We start from the raw sequence: 19,094 nt of genomic DNA on the forward strand, positions 1-19,094 counted from the left end.
AAAGGCTGCTTCCAGTACCCACAATCTGTGTGCAAATTGTTCTACTAGATTGTAAGTTCTTTGAGCAGGGTCTGTCTTTCTTCTATGTTTGTACAGCGCTGCGTACGCTTTGTAGCGCTATAGAAATGCTAAATAGTAGTAGTAGTATTGTCTTTGCACTTTTTCTATGCTTCTGACGCTGGTTTGGTGGACCCAGTCTTCTATATTTCTGATGGTCCTTGGCAACCTTACAAGGCAAATACTGCTGTGGGAAACATCCCGATCCCTGCCCAGTCACTTGCAGCAGGTCATATAAAGGGCTGTTATGAACATATTTTGCCCCCAGTTTGAATGCTTTTTAAGCAATTAACCTTCTCTTGCTGTCATGAGAAAAATAGATGTAAAGACAAAAAGGAGGTATTTTCAAAGACAGATTATCTAAAGGTGGAGGGAGAGAGCGAGTGAGTTCCTGGTGAGGAAGATGTCTGACCACAGCAAATTTTAAGCCTACCAACGAACCATGAAAATCAAAGAAAACTTGAAAACATTAAACAACCTTCCTAAAAAGCTAAGAAGAAGGAGAAAATACCACTAACACACACTTTTGCCTGAAAGTACAGAATTTCTCTGAAATAGTTGTCTGAGAGAAATCTTGTTCTCAGCAGAAACCACAAAACTGGGACACACTGCTGTTCATATCTAGAAAGACATTCAGATACCTAGATAATTCTAGAGAGGTGTTACTTGTCAGTTGCATAGGATGAAATTCCCTTATCTGTGACTTGAAGATTCACCTTGCCTGCAGAGGACATTATTGAGTCAATATTCAGCCACATTTAAAACAAATATGTGTACAAAGCTCCACTATCTGGATAGGTGGCAGTACTGAATATATGTAAAACTTACGCACTCATCTTCTATACAGTACATATAGCTGAACGGTTTTAGTTAGGACTGCTTATAAATACTTCCATTATATATGCAATCAGGAGAAACCTTTGCTCCACCCCAACGCTACCCAAATGGTGACGCTGAAAGTCCAAGGATAGGAGTCTTGTATATTGAACAGTGCCATAATTCTATTGCAAACTTCTGGCAGACAGATGTGGGTAATCGGTAAATGGCTAAACTGAAAAAACTATCAAATGGGAGTAGAATTAGAATACCTGTCCAAGGCTAAGAGATACATTACAGGTAAAGCGAATGCTACATACCTGTAGAAGGTATTCTCCGAGGACAGCAGGCTGATTGTTCTCACTGATGGGTGACGTCCACGGCAGCCCCTCCAATCGGAACACTTTCTAGCAAAGTCCTTTGCTAGTCCTCGCACGCCGATGCGCACCGCGCATGCGCGGCCGTCTTCCCGCCCGAACCGTCTCGTGCCGGCCAGTCTCATATGTAGCAAGACAAAGAGAAGGGAAGACACAACTCCAAAGGGGAGGCGGGCGGGTTTGTGAGAACAATCAGCCTGCTATCCTCGGAGAATACCTTCTACAGGTATGTAGCATTCGCTTTCTCCGAGGACAAGCAGGCTGCTTGTTCTCACTGATGGGGTATCCCTAGCCCCCAGGCTCACTCAAAACAGCAACCATGGTCAATTGGGCCTCGCAACGGCGAGGACATAACTGAGATTGACCTAAAAAATTTACCAACTGAGAGTGCAGCCTGGAACAGAACAAACATGGGCCTAGGGGGGTGGAGTTGGATTCTAAACCCCGAACAGATTCTGAAGCACTGACTGCCCGAACCGACTGTCGCGTCGGGTGTCCTGCTGCAGGCAGTAATGAGATGTGAATGTGTGGACAGATGACCACGTCGCAGCTTTGCAAATATCTTCAATAGTGGCTGACTTCAAGTGGGCTATCGACGCTGCCATGGCTCTAACATTATGAGCCGTGACATGACCCTCAAGAGCCAGCCCAGCCTGGGCGTAAGTGAAGGAAATGCAATCTGCTAGCCAATTGGATATGGTGCGTTTTCCCAAAGCCACTCCCCTCCTGTTGGGATCAAAAGAAACAAACAATTGGGCGGACTGTCTGTTGGGCTGTGTCCGCTCCAGATAGAAGGCCAATGCTCTCTTGCAGTCCAATGTGTGCAGCTGGCGTTCAGCAGGGCAGGAATGAGGACGGGGAAAGAATGTTGGCAAGACAATTGACTGGTTCAGATGGAACTCCGACACAACCTTTGGCAAGAACTTAGGGTGAGTGCAGAGGACTACTCTGTTATGATGAAATTTGGTGTAAGGGGCCTGGGCTACCAGGGCCTGAAGCTCACTGACTCTACGAGCTGAAGTAACTGCCACCAAGAAAATGACCTTCCAGGTCAAGTACTTCAGATGGCAGGAATTCAGTGGCTCAAAAGGAGGTTTCATCAGCTGGGTGAGACCGACATTGAGATACCATGACATTGTAGGAGGCTTGACAGGGGGCTTTGACAAAAGCAAACCTCTCATGAAGTGAACAACTAAAGGCTGTCCTGAGATCGGCTTACCTTCCACACGGTAATGGTATGCACTGATTGCACTAAGGTGAACCCTTACAGAGTTGGTCTTGAGACCAGACTCAGACAAGTGCAGAAAGTATTCAAGCAGGGTCTGTGTAGGACAAGAGCGAGGATCTAAGGCCTTGCTGTCACACCAGACGGCAAACCTCCTCCACAGAAAGAAGTAACTCCTCTTAGTGGAATCTTTCCTGGAAGCAAGCAAGATGCGGGAGACACCCTCTGATAGACTCAAAGAGGCAAAGTCTACGCTCTCAACATCCAGGCCGTGAGAGCCAGGGACCGGAGGTTGGGATGCAGAAGCGCCCCTTTGTCCTGTGTGATGAGGGTCGGAAAACACTCCAATCTCCAGGGTTCTTCGGAGGACAACTCCAGAAGAAGAGGGAACCAGATCTGACGCGGCCAAAAAGGAGCAATCAGAATCATGGTGCCTCGGTCTTGCTTGAGTTTCAACAAAGTCTTCCCCACGAGAGGTATGGGAGGATAAGCATACAGCAGACCCTCCCCCCAGTCCAGGAGGAAGGCATCCGATGCCAGTCTGCCGTGGGCCTGAAGCCTGGAACAGAACTGAGGGACTTTGTGGTTGGCTCGAGATGCGAAGAAATATACCAAGGGGGTGCCCCACACCTGGAAGATCTGACACACTACACGGGAATTGAGCGACCACTCGTGAGGTTGCATAATCCTGCTCAACCTGTCGGCCAGACTGTTGTTTACGCCTGCCAGATATGTGCTGGAAGCACCATGCCGTGACGGCGAGCCCAGAGCCACATGCTGACGGCTTCCTGACACAGGGGGCGAGATCCGGTGCCCCCCTGCTTGTTGATGTAATACATGGCAACCTGGTTGTCTGTCTGAATTTGGATAATTTGGTGGGACAGCCGATCTCTGAAAGCTTTCAGAGCGTTCCAGATCGCTCGTAACTCCAGAAGATTGATCTGCAGATCGCGTTCCTGGAGGGACCAGCTTCCTTGGGTGTGAAGCCCATCGACATGAGATCCCCATCCCAGGAGAGACGCATCCGTGGTCAGCACTTTTTGTGGCTGAGGAATTTGGAAAGGACGTCCCAGAGTCAAATTGGACCAAATCGTCCACCAATACAGGGATTTGAGAAAACTCGTGGACAAGTGGATCACATCTTCTAGATCCCCAGCAGCCTGAAACCACTGGGAAGCTAGGGTCCATTGAGCAGATCTCATGTGAAGGCGGGCCATGGGAGTCACATGAACTGTGGAGGCCATGTGGCCCAGCAATCTCAACATCTGCCGAGCTGTGATCTGCTGGGACGCTTCGCACCCGCGAGACGAGGGACAAACAAGTTGTTGGCTTCTCGTCTCTGGGAGGATAGGCGTCGAGCCGTCCGAGAATCCAGCAGAGCTCCTATGATTCGAGTTTCTGCACTGGGAGAAGATGGGACTTTGGATAATTTATCACAAACCCCAGTAGCTCCAGGAGGCGAATAAGTCCATCTGCATGGACTGCAGGGCTCCTGCCTCGGATGTGTTCTTCACCAGCCAATCGTCGCGATATGGGAACACGTGTACCCCCAGTCTGCGAAGTGCCGCTGCTACTACAGCCAAGCACTTCGTGAACACTCTGGGCGCAGAGGCGAGCCCAAAGGGTAGCACACAGTACTGGAAGTGACGTGTGCCCAGCTGAAATCGCAGATACTGTCTGTGAGCTGGCAGTATCGGGATGTGTGTGTAGGCGTCCTTTAAGTCCAGAGAGCATAGCCAATCGTTTTCTTGAATCATGGGGAAAACATCCTGAACTTTTCTTTGACCAGATATTTGTTCAGGGCCCTTAGGTCTAGGATGGGACGCATCCCCCCTGTTTTCTTTTCCACAAGGGAAGTACCTGGAATAGAATCCCAGCCTTCTTGCCCGGATGGCACGGGCTCGACCGCATTGGCGCTGAGAAGGGCGGAGAGTTCCTCTGCAAGTACCTGCTTGTGCTGGAAGCTGTAAGACTGAGCTTCCGGTGGACAATTTGGAGGTTTTGAGGTCAAATTGAGGGTGTATCCTTGCCGGACTATTTGGAGAACCCACTGATCGGAGGTTATGAGAGGCCACCTTTGGTGAAAAGCTTTCAACCTCCCTCCGACTGGCAGGTCGCTCCGGCACTGACACTTGGATGTCGGGCTATGCTCTGCTGGAGCCAGTCAAAAAGCTCGTCCCTTGCTTTTGCTGGGGAGCCAAGGGCCTTGCTGAGTCGCACGCTGCTGACGAGAGCGAGCGCGCTGGGCTTAGCCTGGGCGCAGGCTGTCGAGAAGGAGGATTGTACCTACGCTTGCCAGAAGAGTAGGGAACAGTCTTCCTCCCCCAAAAAAATCTTCTACCTGTAGAGGTAGAGGCTGAAGGCTGCCGGCGGGAGAACCTTGTCGAAAGCGGTGTCCCGCTGGTGGAGCTGCTCTACCACCCTGCTCGACTTTCTCTCCAAAAATATTATCCGCACGGCAAGGCGAGTCCGCAGTCCGCTGCTGGATTCTATTCTCCAGGGTCGGAGGGCATGCAGCCATGAGAGTCTGCGCATCACCACCACCTTGAGCAGCGGCCCTGGACACAACATCAAAGGTGTCATACACCCCTCTAGCCAGGAATTTTCTGCACGCCTTCAGCTGCCTGACCACCTCCTGAAATGGCTTGGCTTGCTCAGGGGGGGAGCTTGTCCACCAAGCCCGCCAACTGCCGCACATTGTTCCGCATGTGTATGCTCGTGTAGAGCTGGTAGGACTGAATCTTGGCCACGAGCATAGAAGAATGGTAGGCCTTCCTCCCAAAGGAGTCCAAGGTTCTAGAGTCCTTGCCCGGGGGCGCCGAAGCATGCTCCCTAGAACTCTTGGCCTTCTTTAGGGCCAAATCCACAACTCCAGAGTCATGAGGCAACTGAGTGCGCATCAGCTCTGGGTCCCCATGGATCCGGTACTGGGACTCGATCTTCTTGGGAATGTGGGGATTACTTAGAGGCTTGGTCCAGTTCGCCAGCAATGTCTTTTTGAGGACATGATGCATGGGTACTGTGGACGCTTCCTTAGGTGGAGAAGGATAGTCCAGGAGCTCAAACATTTCAGCCCTGGGCTCGTCCTCCACAACCACCGGGAAGGGGATGGCCGTAGACATCTCCCGGACAAAGGAAGCGAAAGACAGGCTCTCAGGAGGAGAAAACTGCCTTTCAGGAGAGGGAGTGGGATCAGAAGGAAGACCCGCAGACTCCTCGTCAGAGAAATATCTGATGTCCTCTTCCTCTTCCCACGAGGCCTCACCATCGGTGTCAGACACAAGTTCACGGACCTGTGTCTGCAACCGTGCCCGGCTCGACTCCGTGGAACCACGGCCACGGTGGGAGCGTCGAGAGGTAGATTCCCTCGCCCGCACCGGCGAAGCTCCCTCCGCCGATGTAGTCGGGGAGCCTTCCTGGGAGGCTACTGCACTCGGTACCGCAAGCAGCACCGATGTCGGAGACCTCACCCCGGACAATGGGCCAGCCGGCGCCTCGCTCGACGGTACCGGGGGCGCAAGCACCCCCGGTACCGGAGGGGTAGGGCGCAACAGCTCTCCCAGGATCTCTGGGAGAAACGGCCCCGGAGGCTCTCGTGCAGAGTGGCTGTGGAAAAAGACATGGAAGCCGATGCAGGAGTCGATGTCAGAACCTGTTCTGGGCGTGGAGGCTGTTCCGGGCTGTCCAAAGGGGAGCGCACCGACACCTCTTGAACAGAGGGCGAGCGGTCCTCTCGGTGCCGATGCCTACTAGGTGCCGACTCCCTCGCGACCCAGAGCTCTCCGGTGCCGACACGGGAAGGGGACCGGTGACGATGCTTCTTCGATTTTTGGGACGCGAAGCACGTCACCGGAGCTTCCCGGCACCGACGAGGAGGACGTAGAATCCAGCCGTCTCTTCCTCGGGGCCGAGGCCGAAGAAGGTCGGACTCGGGGGGGGCTGTACCGCAGGAGCCCCTCAGGGTAGGGGGAGACCCACCCGAAAACTCACCGCCACCAGCAGGGGAATGGACAGCCCTCACCTGCACTCCAGACGAAGCACCACCGTCCGACGACATCAGCAGACGAGGAGGTCTCGATACCACCGACGTCGACGCAGCCCTCCGATGTCGCCCCGATGCAGAGGGCCGATGCACTCGATGCAATCGGGGGCGAGGATGAAGGTCCGGGCGCCAACGACGTCGAAGCAGTCGATACTCCCGGTGCCGATGCCGACGAAGAGCCAGAGAACAAAACGTTCCATTGGGCTAATCTCGCTACCTGAGTCCGCTTTTGCAAAAGAGAACACAGACTACAGGTCTGCGGGCGGTGCCCAGCCCACAGACACTGAAGACACGACGCGTGCCTGTCAGTGAGCGAGATTACCCGGGCGCACTGGGTGCACTTCTTGAAGCCGCTGGAAGACTTCGATAAACGACGCGCGAGGTCAACTTTGGGGCGCGAACGGCGAAACACGACCGTACCGAGCGCGGACAAAAGAAGACTGGCCGGCACGAGCCGGTTCGGGCAGGAAGACGGCCGCGCATGCGCGGTGCGCATCGGCGCGCGAGGACTAGCAAAGGACTTTGCTAGAAAGTGTTCCGATTGGAGGGGCTGCCGTGGACGTCACCCATCAGTGAGAACAAGCAGCCTGCTTGTCCTTGGAGAATCATATCATAATAAAAATGTAAATCTAAACATATATATCAATAAATATTTTTATTGTGATCTGATTACCTGGACTCTAGTTTGAGGAATAAACTACTGACAAGCAACTGTTCAACCCAAGTGCAAAACATTTTCAGCAAGTAGCATATAAAAGTCAAAGGCAAATACCTCCAAGTACACAGGTCACTCACTTCAATAACTGCAAATGTTAGTTACATTCTATTTCTGCTTTTTTTTTCTCCTCTACTATTAAAGATGATCTTTGCCTATCTTATGTCTTTTTCAATTTAACATCCATTTTTGTCCTTATTACTTTCAGTGGGAGGCTTTTCAATGCTTCCATTTACATTTTCAGCTGTCTGCCCATATATCAATTGAAAAAGTAGTTGAATTATGTTTATTTGGGTAGAGGGTTAATTAACATTTTAGGAAGAAGTTAGTTTTAGGTTTGGGTTTTTTTTTTTTGTGTTGTGAATTTATTTTTAAAATGAGATGAATCACATGGTAGCAAGACACATAACATTCCCAGAAGTCTTGTGGTAAGTTTTGAACATAATCTATATCTATTTCTGGGCTTCAGAAACAGCTGCACAAACATTCATTCATATGTCAAAACATTGTTTTTCAAATACATCTGTGAGTTAAAAAAAAAAAAAAAACTGAAGAAAGCATTGATCATTGAATTATTTCCAATGTCTGTGTGTATGTTGTCTCTGTGTGTGTCTGACCTAGAGGGAAGAGAGAGAGGAGGATAGCTTGAATGGTGCGGTACCCAAACATTGATCTGAAAAGAATATTAACATGAAACCAAGCTTGACAATATATCAAACCACTAGAAGTCACTGACAACAGATTGTAGAGGAAGGATATTAAAGTCAATGTCCCCTGACTAAGGTCAGATTAATTTATGGCCCCTACTATAGGTTTCCATTTACTTCTTTCCTCAAAGCTCGTCCCTCCCCTCTCTTCCAGAGTCTCACTTGCTCCCTTCTCCATTGGGTTCCTTATTCATGGCTTTCCCCCACCACTTTACCTCTTCAGATGCAATATATGGGAAACTGCAGGGCCTAGTTGTGGGTGTGCAGGTTGTGAGTAAGTATAGGATCTATGAAAGCACATGCTTTGAATGAATGGAGTCATCTAATGGGTAGGGTAGTGGGCTGAGAACCAGAGGCCAAATCATTTTAATCTCCTACTGCCATTGGTACAAACTAGAGATGCCAAGGGTGGACCGTCCCAAAGATTGAGATTTACAGGTAATGCACCCAGACTACTACCTGGGTCACTTTATCAAATGGAAAACTTCCTTTTACTTAGTATGCATATGGGTGTAATTATAGCAGTAGACTTTGCCTTTCAAAATTTGGGCTGGACAACTATTTTGTATAACAGGACACACACATACATGCATTCTTACTCTTGACACAAACATGTACACACAAATACTTCTGGTGTTGCGTTGCTGCCCCATACTCCCATTTTCACACTCAGTGAATGCCCCAGTTCTGCAACCAAAGACACTTATGCACCTCTAACAGGAAAAAGCCAAAAGAGTAGGGTGAAGGGGTAGGCACTTCCAAAAGCCACAGATGAGAAGGATCTAGTATATAAAATTTATTTAAGATACACCAAAAAGACCAAAACATTAAATACGAGGGAAACATATTAAAGAACAAAGAAAAAAACATGTATATAAAAAACACCTACAAAATGTGAATCAATATTAAAAGCGGATTTACATTAACATAAGAGCATAAAAGCACTCAAAAGAGGACCAGCCGTACAAAGACCATTATTATTATTATTAGCATTTGTATAGCGCTACCAGACGCATGCAGCGCTGAACACCTGATACAAAGAGACAGTCTCTGCTCATAATGTAAGCAGAGATTACAAATACATATGTAAATTCAGAAACGATTAAAAGGGATATCATCTTTTGGAGAAACATTAAAAAAACAAATGTAAACAATTATTAGAGGACTGATATACATTTTAAAAGCTCTGCAATATACATATTTTTTATACACTTTTTTCAGTGAGCATTCTTTATATGTTGTCCTTTTTAATGTTTTGGATAAGTTATTAGTCATATGCTAATTTTTAAATATATTCTCTTTATAATATGTATGTTTGATATTATTTATATTATTCTTATATTGATCTGTTTATATGTATTTTGTAGACTTCTGAAGCTGGAGCTAGTACACCAAAACACACCTGTTGTATCAAGTCTTTTTGGTATATCTTAAATACATTTTATATACAAGATCCTTTTCATCTTTCCTGTGGCTTTTGGAAGTGCCTACCCCTTCACCTTACTCTTTTGGCTTGCTTACAATGGTTGCACGGATTACTGTTTCTCCACTTCCTATGGCTCTTACTTTCACTCTTTAACAGAAATGCCATCAACTTTGCTGAGGCTCTGATAAGGTTATACAGGGCATCCACCAGAAGGCAGTATCCATCTCTATTTTACTGACCTCCACTGCCAGTCCTGACACTACCGGACTATCCAATATTTGCACAGTCCACTACAGACATGCTCTCGCCATGTAACTTCAGCAGACTGCTGACTGGAGACCCAGAGCTGAGACGTTAAACACCTGCTTCAGAAGGGCCTCAATCCGCTTGTCCTGTAGATTCTGTGGTCTTCTCTGTCACTACTGAATACATCTTAGAGAGTCTAAATCTCTCCTTGACCTTCACTAGCAGCTTGTAGAAGCGTATTAGGAAGCCTGCCTGGTCTATGGGGAGATTCACTTTTTTGGTCTCCTCACCGACTCTCCTTGGCACGGTTAAAGACCGAGAAAACCCGTGAAATAAAATTCTGTAGCTAATCACTGTGAAAAATCTAGACCATAGAAGGATCCAATCCTACCCTGAGGACAAATCCTCCCCCTAAGGTTTCTCCATCTGGTCCTCCTGGCCTGCCAAGCCCTCATCCTGGGCCTCCATGTCATTCAAAGATCCTGAGGCTTCTTCCTCCAAATCTGCCTACCATTCTAGTCGCTGTCATTTTGGACTAGGCCCTCCTGCACCCCTTCTTGCTTCTGGGAGCTTGCCCCACAACTGCCTAAAGCAGGGCTGGGCAACCACAGCCCTTGAAGACCACAAGCTAGTTGGGTTTTCAAGAGTTTCACAATGAATATGCTCAAGATTGATTTGTGCTTTCTTTATATGCGAATAGGTCAGAGGGTGAAGCATCTAGGTGCGCAGGCGGTGTTCTCATCGATCCTCCCTGTCAAAGAAAGGTCGAATGAGAAGCTCACATCTTGGAGATAAATGCGTGGCTGAGTGGTTGGTGCCAACGATCAGGATCAGGCGATCCCAGGGGGAGGAATGCTGGCTTCGGCCTAACCCCTGGTAAGCCTTTCCTCAGCTGAGAGGTGCCCAGCTCTACCACCGGCTGCCTTTCAGGTGCTGTGGAGGACTTGCAGCTCATCTGCATATCCTTACAGCCTTCTCTGGGGTGACACCCAGGTCCACTCCGATCCACTCAGGGCTTCCGCTCTAGGTGCCGCGCGCCGTTATTTTTCTCTTTACATCTAATCTTCTTCCAGGTTGCTAAAGTACCTCAGTCATTTATGGCCCCTATTCACATTCTCTTCCTAGCCCTGTCCCTTCCTAACCTTTTCCCTCACCCCCTACCTCTCTCCGCTACAGGAACTCACTGCCCATCCATCAACTTCATCACCTCACCCTCTCTCCTACCCTCTTCATCCCTCTTGGCTTTTAATCTCCGTCTCTTTCTTCCCTCCATTTTGCCTTCCCCATTCCACCTAAATACCTCTCGCCTTCGACGCCTTCATGGCCACACCTCTCCTACTCTCCTCCGCTCTCAGCCGGTGACATCAATCCCAATCCTGGCCCTCCTCACCAACTATTATCCCAACTCTACAGATCTCACTGCGACCTCTCTAACATCATCTCTATTCCTCTACTCCCCTCCTCTTCTCTGCCCTTCTCTTGCGCCCCATGGAGTGCCCGCTCTATCTGTTACAAACTCCCCTATATCCAGGACCTCTTTATCTCGCGTCACCTACATCTGCTCGCCATAACAGAAACCTGGCTCTGCCCTGACTCTGCTTCAGTCGCACCCTCTGCCATGGCGGTTATCTTTTTTCATATACTCCTCGCCCTGCTGGTCGCGGGGGCGGTGTTGGACTACTTCTCTCTCCCTCCTCCAGATTTCAACCCCTTCTTCCACCTCAATCTCACTGTTTTTCCTCCTTTGAAGTCCACTCTATCCGCCTTTTCTCTCCTCTGCCTCTTCGAATAACGGTCATTTATCGTCCCCCTGATAAGTCCATTTCATCCTCTCTCAGTGACTTTGATGCCTGGCTTGCCTTCTTCCATGATCCTTCCTCCCCCTCTCTCATCCTTGGTGACTTTAATATTCCTGCTAATGATCCTTCCAACTCTTATATTTCCAAGTTACTCCTTTTAACATCCTCCTTTAATCTCCAACTATGCTCCACCTCCCCCACTCATCAAAATGGTCACTGTCTTGATCTCATCTTCTCCTCCAACTGTTCACCCTCTAGTTTCCTTGCCTCTGATCTTCCCCTCTCTGATCACCATCTTATAACTTTCACACTTAAATCTCTTCCCTCCCAGTCCCGTCCTATCTTATCTAATTTATCTAGAAATCTTCACGATATTGATCCTTCATCTCTATCCTCCCATGTTTCAAACCTCCTCTCAACTGTGGCACCATCCATGTCTGTCAACGAGGCTGGTTCTTCTTACGATACTCTATCCTCTGCCTTAGACACTCTTGCACCTTTAATGACCTGCCCTATAAGGCGTACAAAACCCCAACCTTGGCTGACTTCTAATATCCGCTACCTTCGTTCCTGTACCCGCTCCACCGAACACCTCTGGCGGAAATCTCGGGCCCTTGCTGATTTCTTACACTTTAAGTTCATGCTGACCTCCTTCCAATCTGCTCTTTTACATGCCAAACAGGATTATTATATCCAACTGACCAACTCTCTTGGCTCTAACCCTCGACTTCTCTTCACCACATTGAACTCTCTCCTCAAGGTGCCCCCTCCCCCAACTCCCCCTTCATTATCTCCTCAGACCCTTGGCTGAATTCTTTCACGACAAGGTTCAAAAGATAAACCTTGAATTCTCGACCTCGCTACCTCTCCCTTCACTAGTCCGTTCCCCTCTCTCTCCTTCCCCTCATTCCTTTTCCTCCTTTCCTGAAGTTACTATAGAGGAAACTACACTTCTCCTTTCTTCCTCAAAATGTACCACCTGTTCCTCTGATCCCATTCCCACCCACCTTCTTAATGCCATCTCACCTGCTCTTATTCCTTTTATCTGTCATATTCTCAACCTCTCACTTTCCACTGCAACTGTCCCTACTGCCTTTAAACATGCTGTGGTCACACCTCTCCTTAAGAAGCCTTCACTCGACCCTACTTGTCCCTCTAATTACCGACTCATCTCCCTCCTCCCTTTTCTCTCCAAATTACTTGAGCGTGCTGTTCATCACCGCTGCCTTGATTTTCTCTCCTCACATGCTGTTCTTGACCCACTACAATCTGGTTTTCGCCCTCTCCACTCAACCGAAACTGCGCTTACTAAAGTCTCCAATGACCTATTACTGGCTAAATCCAGAGGTCTCTATTCCATCCTCATTCTTCTTTACCTTTCCGCTGCTTTTGACACTGTCGATCACAGCATACTTCTCGATACCCTGTCCTCACTTGGATTCCAGGGCTGTCCTTTCCTGGTTCTCTTCCTACCTCTTCCTCCGCACCTTCAGTGTTCACTCTGGTGGATCCTCTTCTACTTCTATCCCTCTGCCTGTCGGCGTACCTCAGGGTTCTGTTCTTGGTCCACCCCTCTTTTCTATCTACACTTCTTCCCTTGGTTCATTAATGTCATCCCATGGCTTTTTCTACCATCTCTATGCTGATGACTCCCAAATCTACCTTTCTACCCCTGATATCTCACCTTGCATCCAAACCAAAGTTTCAGCATGCTTGTCTGACATTGCTGTCTGGATGTCTCAACGCCACCTGAAATTAAACATGACCAAAATCGAGCTTCTCATTTTTCCCCCCAAACTCACCTCCCCACTCCCCCCGTTTTCTATTTCTATTGATGGCTCTCTCATTCTCCCTGTCTCCTCAGCTCGAAACCTTGGGGTCATCTTTGACTCTTCTCTCGCCTTCTTTGCTCATATCCAGCAGATTGCCAAGACCTGTCTTTTCTTTCTTTACAACATCCGTAAAATCCGCTCCTTTCTTTCCGAGCACTCTACCAAAACCCTCATCCACACCCTTGTCACCTCTCGTTTAGACTACTGCAATCTGCTTCTTGCTGGCCTCCCACTTAGTCACCTCTCCCCTCTCCAGTCGGTTCAAAACTCTGCTGCCCGTCTCATCTTCCGCCAGGGTCGCTTTACTCATACTACCCCTCTCCTCAAGTCACTTCACTGGCTCCCTATCCGTTTTCGCATCCTGTTCAAACTTCTTCTACTAACCTATAAATGTACTCACTCTGCTGCTCCCCAGTATCTCTCCACACTTGTCCTTCCCTACACCCCTTCCCGTGCACTCCGCTCCATGGATAAATCCTTATCATCTGTTCCCTTCTCCACTACTGCCAACTCCAGACTTCGCGCCTTCTGTCTCGCTGCACCCTACGCCTGGAATAAACTTCCTGAGCCCCTACGTCTTGCCCCATCCTTGGCCATCTTTAAATCTAGACTGAAAGCCCACCTCTTTAACATTGTTTTTGACTCGTAACCACTTGTAACCACTCACCTCCACCTACCCTCCTCTCCTCCTTCCTGTACACATTAATTGATTTGATTACTTTATTTTTTGTCTATTAGATTGTAAGCTCTTTGAGCAGGGACTGTCTTTCTTCTATGTTTGTACAGTGCTGCATACGCCTTGTAGCGCTATAGAAATGCTAAATAGTAGTAGTAGTAGTAACGAGAGGACTTTGGTTTTGTAGACCATGGGATGATTTTCCAAGAGGCACTGAGCGGTGATGGTGTCCATCTGTCAAGGAAGGGATGGAGTGTCTTCAGCAATAGGCTGGCTAAAGTACTAAAGAGGGCTTTAAACTAAAATTGATGGGGATGGGTATAAAAGGCCATGAAGCCATAATTAACCCCAAGGAAGGTTGGACATCTAATGCCTCTATAGAAGTGAATAAAAGAGTAAAATCTGGAGAGCCTTGTATACCAATGCCCATAGTATGGGAAACAAACTTCTAGAACTTGAGGCTAAAATGATGGAAGCAGACTTGGATTTAGTGGTGGTCACGGAGATGTGGTTCATGGAGAACCATGACTGGGATGTTGCTATACCTGGCTATAACCTATTCAGGAAGGACAGAGTAGGAAAAAAGGGTGGTGTGGCATTATAGGCTAAGAATGATATCCAAGTGACAGAACTACAGGACATGGGAAGAAGCGCTGTGGGTTAAACTGGAAAGAGGGAAAGGAAAATGTATCTATATCGGAGTGATATACAGACCTCCCTCACAGTCGGAGGAACTGGACAGGGGACTTAATTGAAGACATCTGCAAGATAGCTAGGAAAGGGGAAGTATTACTGATAGGTGACTTCAATATGCCGGATGTTGATTGGGGTGTCCCGGCTGCGGGGTTGTCTAGAAGCAAAGAGATCTTAGATTCCCTACAGGAAGAACTGTTCCAGCAGTGGGTGACGAAACCGACGTGGGATGGAGCTGTTCTGGACCTGGTGCTTACAAATGGAGAGTACGTTTCTGACTTCAAGGTGGCGGACCATGTGCCATCTAGTGATCATCCTATGGTATGGTTCAATATTAAAACAGAAGAGAGGGCTCACTCGAGATTGAAGGTCCTGGATTTCAAAGGAACTAACTTTGCCGAGATGGGGGAATTTCTCAAGCAACAGTTAGCGGGATGGGAACAGCTGAAGGATGTAGAACAGCAATAGACGAGACTGAAAAGAGCTATATTAAAGGCGACTAACCTTTATGTTAGAAAAGTACATAAAAGTAAGAGGAAAAGAAGGCCTCTCTGGTACTCGAATGTAGTAGCTGAAAAGATAAGGGAAAGGAGGCTAGCCTTTGCACATTATAAGATGACTCAGAAAGATGAAGACAGGAGAGAATACCTAAATAAGCAAAGAGAAGCTGGAAAAGCTATCAGGAAAGCGAAGCGGCAAATGGAGGAAAAGATAGCTAATATGGTAAAATTGGGGAACAAGACCTTTTTCAGATATGTAAGCGACAAGAGGCAGTGCCATAATAGCATTGTGAGGCTCAAAGCTGAGGAAGAGAAACATATGGAAGATAAGGATAAAGCTGAACTGCTTAACGATTAATTTAGCTCTGTGTTCACGAATGAAAAACTGGGGGTAGGGCTGCAGAAAGCAAAGGCTAAAGCAGATGGAGGTATGGTAGACCAAGACCCGTTTACTGAGGACTGTGTTCATGAGGGGCTTGCCAAACTAAAAGTAGACAGAGCAATGGGGCCTGATGGGATACACCCGAGGGTGCTTAAGGAACTCGGAGAAGTTCTGTCGGCTTCGCTGACGGACCTCTTCAATGCTTCTTTAGAAACTGGAAGTGGACCCGGTGAACTGGAGAAGGGCGGATGTGGTTCCTTTGCACAAGAGTGGAAGTAAGGAGGAGGTAGGGAATTACAGACCTATCAGTCTGACCTCGGTGGTGAGTAAGCTAATGGAAACACTTCTAAAGAAGAGGATTGTAACATTTCTTCAACTACATGGAATGCAGAACCCGAGGCAGCATGGCTTCACTAGTGACAGGTCGTGTCAGATGAATCTGACTGTCTTCTTCGACTGGGTGACCAAACAGCAGGATGTGGGAGGGGCGCTTGATGTGGTATACTTGGATTTCAGCAAAGCCTTTGACATGGCTCCGCACAGGCGACTGATAAATAAATTGAGTGCCCTCGGTGTGGGACCTAGAGTAACTGATTGGGTAAAAAATTGATTGAATGGTAGGAGACAGAGGATGGTGGTAAATGGAGCTTGCTCTGAAGAAAAGAATGTCGTCAGTGGACTGCCACAGGGATCGGTCCTAGGGCCGGCACTTTTTAACGTCTTTGCGAGTGATATTGCATATTCGTTGTGGAAATCTTGAAAACTCGACTGGGTTGTGGCCCTTGAGGACCGTGGTTGCATGTCCCAGGTCTATGACAAAATGCCTTTTACATGGACAAAATTCTATGAATATGTATGAATCACAATGGGATTTACGTTCTACATCAATGAAACAGTTAAAAGTGTCAGTAAGTCGTTTCGCAGAAATACGGAATCGTACTTTTTCAATAGCTAGGGGGAATTTGTGGAACCATCTTCCAAGTTACCTAAGACACTATTGATTATCAACAATTTTAAAAAATGTTGAAAACTTTTTATTTTGTAAAAGCATTTACTGATGGATAAAATGGGTCTGTTTCTTTGCCAATTTTTCCTTTTATATTAATGATGATTTAGAATTATGATTGTATGTAATTTTTAATATTTGCTGTGTACATTGCTATTATGAATGTTATGTACTGTAACCCATTTTGATTCTAAAGCGGGATATAAATCTCTGAAATAAAATAAATAAAAATGAATCCTGGCAGGAAACTATTTTTAAACCCCTTCAGTTCAAGTGCTCCTCTTATGATCCTTAAAATTCAACAATGTCGTACTGCTCTGAAGGAAATGATTACTTCATTGGGAGTGATTTCAGTTCCACAACTGTTGTTCTCTCACTACATCACTAAAATGATTTGAAGCTCAGTCTTTTATCTTAGGAAAATGTGTTCTTTGAAAAGATTTTTAGATCTGAAAGCAATTAAACTTCTGCTGCATTCACTGGTCATTAGTAGACTAGACTACTGTAATTATTTGTTGTGTCAGATGCTCACAATATCAGATACAGTGGTTGCAATTAGTTCAAAACAAGGCAGCAAGACTACTTTACACCACCAAATAACTCCCATTATTGCAAGAGTAGCATTGGCTGCCTCCTGTGGCCCGTCTCAAATTAAAGATTTTGATTTTGGCTCATCGAGCATATTATACATGTATACTGGCTTATCTTCATTCTTTACTTCTACACCATCACCCAACATAGTTTGAGGTCATCAGAAGTCAATTATCTAGTAGTAGCTTCACATAAAAAGATTTTGTTAGATACCTCTCATCACACAGACTGGAGTCTTCCTACCAGAAGTTCAAGATTGGTCAGATGTGGTTGATCATACAGATCTTTAATTTATAGGGTTAAATTGACCTTATTTTAACACATTTTTTAGTTTATATTCTCCTTTCGTGTTTTGGTTTTACCATGCCTACTAGTAAACTTATTGTTGTGCAATTTCACTCCCTCCCCTTGTGTCTTGTTGGCTGTCTTTTTAATTTAAGGATGTTTCAGTTATTAACCATATTTTGTAAACCATTTCAATACTGTTTTGGGAGGCAGTATAACAAATGCATGAAATAAAAATAATTAATAAATAGGCACAGTGGGTCTGCTGCATCCAAGATGGGAATGGTTCCTGCCAAAATAGGGACTACTGCCATCTCCACAACTGAGCCTCCAGTGCCATCTTGTTCTGCTGCCTCTGTCCACTATAAAACTTGCATCTGCCCCTGGAAACCTCTATGCTGCACAAGCTGCAAAACCAGCACTGGCACGGCTTGCCTAGCTGGGCCATGCACTGCACTAACATATGTGGAGTTTGAAACGACCCCCTTACCTCCCATGAACAGTCGGCAGAACCCACAAGAAAGCCACAGGACAGAAGGCTGGTTGTAATAGAAAGAGCTAAAACGTCAGAGCCTAAGGTCCCCCTTAATTTTTTTTTTTTTTTAAATGTTGTTCTTGTTTTGCTCCTGGACTCTCAAGGTTTCCATCCCAGAATATGGGAAGGGGAAGCCAAGGCACAAACTCCTATAGGGCAAGCTGCAGCGAGGGGGGGGGGGGGGGGGGGGGAAGAGGAGTGCAGTCACACACTATTGGGCTGCACTGACCCTCTCTCTTCTGGGGACCTTCCTCTGTACCAATAAACAATTTTAAATCCAGAATTTCAAGCAGGGACCCCCACCCCCACCCCAAGGACCCAACAAATTCACTGATGGCCTACTGAGCTGCACAGGACACACCTACCATTCACTGGAGACAGAGATACTGGCTGGCTGTAGGTTGCACAGGAGTTGCAGGCTTACTTTGAATCTAGTAGTTCTCAGTTTTCAATTGCTGGTGGCGTGGTCTGGAGGGATGCTAAGTAGTAAAATTTCTTGAAGTTTCTGATAGCTCTTTTCCTCAAACTGCAGCTGTCCTCCCTTTCCCTCATCTCTTTCTCATTTACACCCTTTTCTCAACAACATCCTGACCTTAGAATACTCGCTGGCTCTTGTTAAGGTGACTCCAGTGTGCTCCTCCACCCGCACAGTTCTGAGCATATCTAGCTTACTTCCTCTCTTCGTGTGACCAGTCACACACACACAGTAAATGACGGCACATAAACACCTGCACGGTCCATCCAGTCTGCCCAACACGCCTCTCTGTGCGGTCATAGTCATTCATGCAATTTGCCATCATACATGCCAACCACATATAGGTATTTAAATATGATGCAGTCCTGGGACATATTTCATAACCAAAAGTACTGCTAATAGTATTTAACTTGCTAATCTCAACACTAAGATGTTTTTCTTTCCCCCTTGAGTGAATTCCTTCAAAAAGGCTGTAAATAAATCCAAATAAATGAATAACTAAATAAAATAAATGAAAGGGGCAATTCTTTAACTGCTCTGTTTTGCTGTATCAAGCTGAAACTGCTTCTCTCACAAAAATGCACCAGGACACCAGGCCATTTTTGGGGGGGAATTTGTTTCTCTACAACTTCTAGTCAGATTTGGCTGTTTTTCAAATGAAATGTTTCATCACTGGTCTCCCTCCCCCCTCAATGCCAAATTTGGTCCC

General features: G+C 46.9%; 1 protein-coding gene across 1 annotated transcript in view; it reads right to left on the reverse strand.

Annotated features, from left to right (window-relative positions):
• SETD2 (SET domain containing 2, histone lysine methyltransferase) overlaps nucleotides 1–19,094 on the reverse strand; it is a 482,526-nt gene that overhangs the window by 229,962 nt on the left and 233,470 nt on the right.

Source organism: Microcaecilia unicolor, chromosome 1 (genome assembly GCF_901765095.1).
Source record: "Microcaecilia unicolor chromosome 1, aMicUni1.1, whole genome shotgun sequence".
Lineage (NCBI taxonomy): Eukaryota > Metazoa > Chordata > Amphibia > Gymnophiona > Siphonopidae > Microcaecilia > Microcaecilia unicolor.